General features: G+C 41.7%; 1 protein-coding gene across 2 annotated transcripts in view; it reads right to left on the minus strand.

Annotated features, from left to right (window-relative positions):
- LOC143040595 (uncharacterized) overlaps positions 1 to 8,441 on the minus strand; it is a 649,244-nt gene extending 640,803 nt beyond the window's left edge. For both annotated transcript variants that reach the window (XM_076211703.1, XM_076211702.1), the window contains exon 1: positions 8,155 to 8,441. The gene's annotated coding sequence lies outside the window, so the exon portion shown is untranslated. The remainder of the gene's footprint in view (positions 1 to 8,154) is intronic.
- Positions 8,442 to 8,924: the final 483 nt, after the last annotated feature.

The raw sequence follows: 8,924 nt of genomic DNA on the forward strand, positions 1-8,924 counted from the left end.
TGCCTGTTCGTCTCCCAAACGCAAACCATCCCTCTATGACGTCGCGAATGCCAAACAACGAGGACAAACAATAAACAAATGGTTGAAGAATCTTCATTGGCGCCAAATATCCTCCAAAGATCTCGACCGGTTGAGGTAATGTTCAGGCTGTGGTCCTCCACCCTTCCACATCATGAAACAGCACGAGACAGAATACTAAATAATAATAATACGTAACAAATAATAATAATAATAATAATAATAATAAATAAACAAACAATTAAAGAAACAAATGAAATCTATGTACAGAAAACCATGGAAGAACGCAGGAGTTAACATGCACTAGAGCCAAAGCTACACTACTACTCCACACTACACCCAGCTAAAGACATCTGACTCGAGAGTTGGCGAATGCACGAACCGTGACAAGGGGAACTTCCTAACTGCCAATTATCGACTACTATAACTATGAGTTAATCACATGTCCAATAACAGACGTGGATCCTGGTCACGTGACACGCCAAAGATGACGTCACTTTGCACTCGATGACGTCATAGCTGAGGACCACGCCCCCAACCCAGACAATACAATGACGTAATGACAGAGAGACAGACACCATGGGGACAGTAACGGCAGACAACGAACCTTGCAACGGGTACAGACCAAGATGTACTGCATAGTACCCTCTGGGGGCTCATTTATTACATAATTAAGATTTCAGTCAGTTCCGTGAATCCCCCCCCTTCTTCACGCCTCGCTTAATTAAGGGAAAAAAGAAAAGAAAAAAAAAGACCATTTTTAATGTGGTTGGATTTATTGTAATAGGATTGGATTCCTCTTACAGGATTCGAATTCCCTATAAAAGGAGCTGAACCACTTCAAAAGGGATCCTAACCCCTTTCATACTTTCTCCTTCATCCTGGCTGTCGCCAGGCGATTTTAATCATGTCCGTGTTGCAACTGCAGTAGCGGGTGATGATGCCCTGAACTGCCAGGCGGGCGAATCAGCATAAGCTCCTTCATTATGAACTTCTGTCATCAGCTTTATACAAAAACAGAAAAATGTGTTTAATATAATCTTGTGAAGATTTCATTAAAATAAAATATTCAGACGTACGACTCTTGGTTGAATGCATTTGACATTAACATAGAAATAACGTTTTTAAATTAAAGAATTAATAATAAAAAATCGCAAAGTTTAAATGAACAGAGGCGCACTGCTACCGAGATTGAACAAAGTCTGCAAGGAGCCCCACAGCGTAACCATTCCATATAAGATATAAACATTTCACATACAAATAAAAAAAAAAAAATAATAATAATAAGTGAGCCTGATACTGGAATACATTCCGGAAGAAATTTACGATGGAAATTAAACAGAAATCACCTTTCACATGCCTAGCTGAGGACGATTCTTCTTCAAGCACCCTGCAACCCCTCGCCAACAAATACTAGAAACTAAATACAGACCCATTGGCGTGGGCAGGAGCCCCAGCCAAGTAACATATTAGGGACGAAAAAAAAAAAAAAAGAAAAAAAAAAAAAAAAAAAAAAACCCAATTGACGACTAGACAGAGAGAGTGAGAGACAGAGAGAGAGAGAGAGAGAGAGAGAGAGAGAGAGAGAGAGAGAGAGAGAGATTCCCACTGCCAAAGAGGTATCTACACTTGACCCAACCCACCGCAATGCCTATTGTCATGGGCCGCGGGGTAGTCCCCCCCACAAAGCGTTGTTAGGTAACACGACGACAATATAAACAAACCTGAGATAAGCCGAAGAAGGATGAAATGACAACGCGGCTGGCATACGAAAATGAGAGAGAGAGAGAGAGGGGGGGATAAAATACGTGTTACTAAGTAGCAGCACATTTGTTTTTGAAAGGGAGAGAGAGAGGAGGGAGGGAGAGGAAGGAGGGGGTGGATGAGGGAGAGGGAGGAGGAGAGAGGAAAGAGGGGAGGGGAGAGGGGGAGGGGGAGGAGGGAGAGGGAGGGAGGGAGGGAGAGGGCTACAAGAAGCATGCGGTCGCCCTCGTGACGTCACCTCAGATAACATCGACCTCGCGGGATCGGAATACGTTGATGACGTCACAACGTAACCAAACAGAATTTCTTTACGTTAAGTACACTAACCAACCTTATCGAAATGCACCGTTACCAGGGAAACGCAAATCACTATGTAAACAAATGACGTCATCGCACAAGCAGACTGACGAGTGTGCCCCATAGCAGTTACAAATGCAAGGACGTTCGGGTTGCCATGGCAACCAAGGAGCTGGAGGGCAACCTCGGACGGGGGGGAGGGGGAGGAGGGGGTAGCAATCCTAAAGGAACCCTAAGAAAAAAACAAAAAAACTCTTGTTACAACATACCAAACATGCGAGCCCAGTCCAGTATTCTCTGTGGTGTGTGTGTGTGTGTGATTTACCTTGGTCTTGGATCATGTGTTGGACTCGTGATCGACATCTATTACCATCCCGGATGAGAGCTCAGGGCTCATATATGACCGATCTATGGGTAATGCTGTGGCCTTACACGCACACAAACCCAACTCCCCGCCCACGAGGGTTGGAGTAACGCCTCGCAGCGCAGCGATACTGAAAAAATTTCATCCCTGGGCAGGATTCGAACTCGGGCCGCGAACGCTACCACTGCGCCGTCGAGTCGTGTGCGCGCGCACCGGAAACACATGGAGGCAAACCGACCGAACCCAGGGTACTAAGACATCACAAAACTTCGTGATTTTTTCTTTCACTGGAAGGGTATTGGAAGAGTGCGAGGAATGCGTCAGAAGCTATTGTTTACATGTATGTGGGACATGACTTGACCCAAGCTGACCCTCACGCTGCTTAACCAGGCTACATTTCCCTTGCAGGGCCATTAGGTCCTTGTAAGGGAGACTAAGAAAGAGAGAGAGAGAGAGAGAGAGAGAGAGAGAGAGAGAGAGAGAGAGAGAGAGGGAGAGAGAGAGAGGGAGAGAGAGAGAGAGAGAGGGAGAGGGAGAGAGAGAGAGTAGGGGTGGGGGGGCAGCGCTGTGGGTAGAGGGGCCATCACACTAGGCTATTTTTCCTCCGACATTCTACCTCCAACCTCCATTCGATTAACTAGAACATGACTTGCCTTACAGAATTCTAGAATCCTCCACGAACAGTGTGTCTAATATCACTATAGCTTTTGCAATCTTTTAGTTCACCTTTCATCAGTGCTATAAATGATGGAGAGGTGATTTGGAGATTTGAAAAATAGAATATCGTAAACGAAATCTTTCTTACTCGAACGAAGCCTCAACAGTCGACGCTGGTCAAGCCCGTGGAAGAAGCCCAGCGTGATAACCCATTACCCAGTGTGATAACCCTTTACCCAGTGTTATATCCCATTACCCAGTGTGATAGCCCATTACCCATTGTGATAACCCATTGCCCAGTGTGATAACCCATTACCCAGTGTTATAACCCATTACCCAGTGTGATAACCCATTACCCAGTGTGATAGCCCATTACCCATTGTGATAACCCATTACCCGGTGTGATAACCCTATACTGTAATGACTATAATTTATTTTATATTATTTTTTTTTTCTTATCATTTGTCCATTTGTTTATTATCATTTGCTTAATTCTCATTACTAGTTATATGTCAATTTATTATTATTTACTATTTACCTGTTTATTACTTAACTATACCCATGTATTTATTTATTATATTATTTACATTATTATATTTTTTTCATTCATTTATCATTATTATGATTTTTTTTTTTTGGCATCCGACCTAGATATGGACCAAAAAGGTCTCCTGTCGGCATGCTCCGCCTTTGTATTCCTTTGTACCCAGTGTGATAGCCCATTACCTAGTGTGATAACCCTTTACCCAGTGTGATAGCCTATTACCCAATGTGATAACTCATTACCCAGTGTGATAACCCATTACCCAGTGTGAGACCCATTACCCAGTGTGAGACCCATTACCCAGTGTGATAACACATTACCCAATGTGATAACCCATTACCCAGTGTGATGACCCATTACCCAGTGTGATAACACATTACCCAATGTGATAACCCCTTAAGATGGGGAGGGAAGGAGGAGACGAGAATGATCCCGATGGAGGAACGACTGTCATTTATTTTATATTATTTGTTTATTTGTTTGTTATTATTTGCTTGATTTCCATTTATTATTTATCTGTCAATTTATTATTATTTACTGTTTACCTGTTTACTTTTAACAATACCTATGCATTTATTCATTCATTATTATCCATATTATTATAATATTTTTTATCTTATTTTTTATTCATTTATCATTATTATATTTTTTCGCATCTAACTTGTTATGGACCAAAAGGTCTCCTGTCGGCATGCTCCGCCTTTGTAATCCTTTGTAAGAAACGGATCAATGCCGACTGGACTGCAGAACATATAGCGAAGCCCAAAATACAGCCAGAGGCTCCTCCAGAGTAAAGACGACCTCCCGAAACGAAACGATCAAAACTGCATCAAATCTGGCGCAGTCGGCCATTACGCATTAAGACGTTATCAAACCGGGCCATTTCTCCTCCGACATCCAATTAATCGGCGGTAACGCCCACCCTCAGAACTTTCTCCTACGTGAAACCCCTACAGTAAACTATTTCGTTTTCTCAACATTGTACATAGAGTGTCATTTGATATTATGCTGGAGGAAGCTTATCTTCCTCCAGCAAATCAGATACCTTCCCAAAAACTGCGGGTTGCAAATCTTCTCCAACACACGGACGGGAAACAGCATAGTGCGATAACGCTTTAAGTGAAGATGCCGAGACACAAAAATCCGACCCAAGGAGGCACGAGAGAAGAAGGAGAGGAAGCTGGCGGAGGTAAGACGGATGGGGAGGAGGAGGAGGAGGAGGAGGAGGAGGAGGAGGAGGAGGAGGAGGAGGAGGAGAGAGCGAAAACAAGAGTGGATGAGAGTCACGACAGGAGTCCAAGAGATAGGCGAGAGAATGTGACACAATTATACAATGAAGGAATAGTTTGTGAGGGCGGGTAGGAGAGTCAGGGGTGACAAGGGGCGCATGGGAGAGGGGAATGGGTACATGGAAGATGAAGAGGAGGAGGAGGAGGACGAGACAAGGAAGGATTGACAATAATAGTCATGTCAGAGGTACATGAAAGAAGAGTAAGAGTAAGAGGAGGAGGAGGAGGAGGAGGAAGACGAGACAAGGAAGGACTGACAATAATAGTCATGTCAGAGGTACATGAAAGAGGAGGAAGAAGAGGAGGGCGAGACAAGGAAGGATTGACAATAATAGTTATGTGAGAGGTACATGGGTATGGACACATGAAACAAGAGGAAGAAGACGATGCAAGGGAGGATTGACATTAATGGTTATGCGAGATGTTCACCTTGAATCGAAATGGGCAAAGGCGAATTAGGAGGAGGAGGAGGAGGACAGAAGAACTGATGAATGACGTGACATGTGGCTGACAAAACAGAAGAGGATTGGGTGACTATCATAATCAAAAAGAGGAGTAAAGGGAACACAAAGGAAGAACAAACAACAGCAGGCCTATCGTCCCTAACGACTGTTTGTGTTTACTATACTAAGCTACACTTAAGAAAACAGGGCAACTAGGCAATAGAAGATGAACTAACACTACTGGAAGGAGGGGGGAGACGAAGAAGAGGAGGATGAAGAGGGAGACGAAGAAGAAGAGGAGGAGGGAGGCAAAGAAGATGAGGAGGAGGAGGAGGGAGGCGAAGAAGAGGAGGAGGAGGGAGGCGAAGAAGAAGAGGAGGAGGAGGAAGGCAAAGAAGAAGATGAGGAGGAGGAGGGAGACGAAGAAGAAGGAGGAGGAGGAGGAGGAGGAGGGAGACGAAGAAGAAGAAGAGGAGGAGGAGGATGGAGGACGAGACGTGCAGGTACAGGAACAGAACCCTCACGAAGAAGACGTACACGTCGAAGGCCGAGAGGATCGAAGAGTGAAAGGGGGGGAAGGACGGAACCAGAAACTCGTCTGTGGCGACGACCTTTTGCATCTTTTGGCTCGATCGACCGCGATGCCATTTCGACCCAAGGCATCACCCACTCGGGTGAATAAAATCGTCTGGCGACAACCGCGTGGCACAGAAAGACATAACTGGGGTGAAATAATTACACACACATATGCACACATACATACATATATATACACACATATATACATGTATGTATATATGTGTTTGTGTATGTGTGCCTGTTCACACACAGAAACACAAGTTTAACAGTTAATTACCTTCTATTTATGTATGTACTCTAACTTGAGCTCACTGTCGTGTAGAAAGACGTAGAAATTGTCCAAAAATCCTTCACGAAAAGAACCTAGTTCCAACGAAGGTTTGGGTTACATAACCAACACTCCTCACGATAGACGAGCATCGGCAAGTCATGTCCAGAAAACAACTGAATTAATGCTGAGGAGGATTCGACTAGATGAAGCAACGACTGGTAACTCAGTGTTCAGATAACCTCTTGAATTGGTTTACCATTTCGCGACACCGTGGGAAATGGGGGACGGGAAGGGTCATGGTCCTTGTTAACAGTGTGTGTGCGCGCGCGCGTGTGTGTGTGCACACACATGAAACGTACCAGTCTAACCACTAGCTAAGTAGCCCTGGTTCTCTGTGAAATAATAAGTACGGACGGCAGTTAGCAGTCGACTTAGTTCCTCGGAAGTAGATTAACTTCCAGGTTAGAGAATTTTATAGGGTCAGTAGCTCAGTCGGTAAGGCGACGGCAGTGAGATTTCACAAGCCCGGTTCGAATCCGGGGACGACAGTCGGAATTATTTGACACACATATTAAACTTGTAACCCATTATCGGAAAATAAGATAAGAAATAAAAGATTCCGTATATTTCGACCACTTTCTTATCTGCTGAAGTGTTAGGAATATAGACCATTCTATGACTTGTTTTAATTTCCGATAGTGAGTTATAATTTTAATATTATCAAAGTGCTACATTATTTTATACATACATACGTGTACACACACACACACACATATATATATATATATATATAATGTGCAGGGATGCTGGGATGACTTGTCATCCAGGAGGAGCCAAGAAAAGTGGGAGAGAAGGAGGGAGGGGTGGTAAATGGGAGTGGAGTGGACAGGAATTCAAAAGGTGGGAGTGGAACTATGCCTTTTAACTTTGGCTACCCCCCTTGTAAGGGGGAAAAGGCCTTTGGTATATATGTACGTGTATGTGTGTCTGTTTTATATATATATATATATATATATATATATATATATATATATATATATATATGTTGAGACATTCTGACAGGTTGTGTTTTCTACTCCACTTACGTCTTATATATATATATATATATATATATATATATATATATATATATATTATTTGTACATGTCCTTCCATAACAGGACTGACTGTCTCTACGTGGGAAGACAACTACAGAAAATTAAAATTTTCTCTCCAATATGGCGCCCCTACAAAACAGGTCTGCCTACAACAGGAGCCTCCAGAATAATTAGATTCTTCGATTCAACTCCGATAGTTAAAGGGAAAAAAAATCTAAAATAGACTTTCACGACTTCGATTAGAATATTCTAGATTTTCCCAAGAACCTCTCAACGAAATTCGCTTTCTAGATTTAACTTCTCCTTGTTCCTCATTCAATATTATGTGACGCGAGAGTAATTTGACATTTGAAAAACAAAAGATCGTAACTGAAGTCGTCTCAGAACGACGTAGCAAATAGCAAGTAGCATGCTAGCGAGATATGCTAAGTATGCCATCACGTTTACTCAAACATAAACTTTGGACTCTATATTTACAAAGATTCTTTCTTTGTGTTTTTTTTCTCGATACAAGCATCTTTAGAAAGCCATGGAAGCTTTTAAAAAATGAACACTATTTAATGACTGAATAACCTTCAGTGCAACCAAGGGGCATAGCAAAACTACACAAATAATCAACAAAACATTTAAAGTCAGAGAGAGATAAAAGGAATAGGTTGGGAACTATTCCAACAATTCTTCACACGTATATACACACACATGGTTTTGATCTCGGCCTAGGAAATGAAAAAAAATAATAAAAAACATAAGGATCTGTTTTCAACGGTTAATTGATTCCAAGTACATGCAATCCTATCAATGGATATATATCAATCGCATATAGCTCCTTACCTTGCGCTGACAAGTGCCTGGTTGCCGAGTTGTCAAAATCTTGTTGATGATGTCTTCAACCTCTCCTCACAATCGGACACCCACCAAACTCACATTTCTACAATCGTTCACCTCGGAATAAACACAACGACAGGAATACTCTGATATTTTTAACAACCACAATATATATAAGATTTCAAATATTAGGTTGGTAATATACAATTTTCGTTATCGAAAAGCTTGCCTTCACAATCAAAATTATCAAAAACGACTGCACTCCACAATATGTCACTCCACTCTACACCACTGTCAAGACACAACTGCTGGGGTAATTCAAGATGGCGTCCTTCATCAGACTTCTTGTTCGAAAGGGTCAATCAACTTCCAATAACAAAATTTTATATGACAATATCTTAGTTATTATAAACCATTATGTATACTATGATAATATTTGCATTTTTATAAATGATGTATTCTTTCTATATAGTACATGTTTTTATATGTTATATCAATGTATTAGTTTCGAACAAAGGTACCATTCTCTTTTACTAGATCAAGGCCTGACCTCATGATTTTTATTTTTGAGACCAGAGAACAGTTTATTGTGAAACTTTTATCTGTTCATGATACTAAACATTTTATGAGCTAAATTTAGTACAGATAACATCATGTATTATTTATTGATAACAGATTACAGGGACAATGAATTCAGAACTATTTCTTTTCGTTTGATAATGAGAGGGGTCTTACAAACTCTATTGTAAATATTCGTAGATACTGTAAATACCCAT

This window comes from Oratosquilla oratoria, chromosome 29 (genome assembly GCF_046742065.1).
Source record: "Oratosquilla oratoria isolate Oo_2021 chromosome 29, ASM4674206v1, whole genome shotgun sequence".
In the NCBI taxonomy this organism is placed as follows: domain Eukaryota; kingdom Metazoa; phylum Arthropoda; class Malacostraca; order Stomatopoda; family Squillidae; genus Oratosquilla; species Oratosquilla oratoria.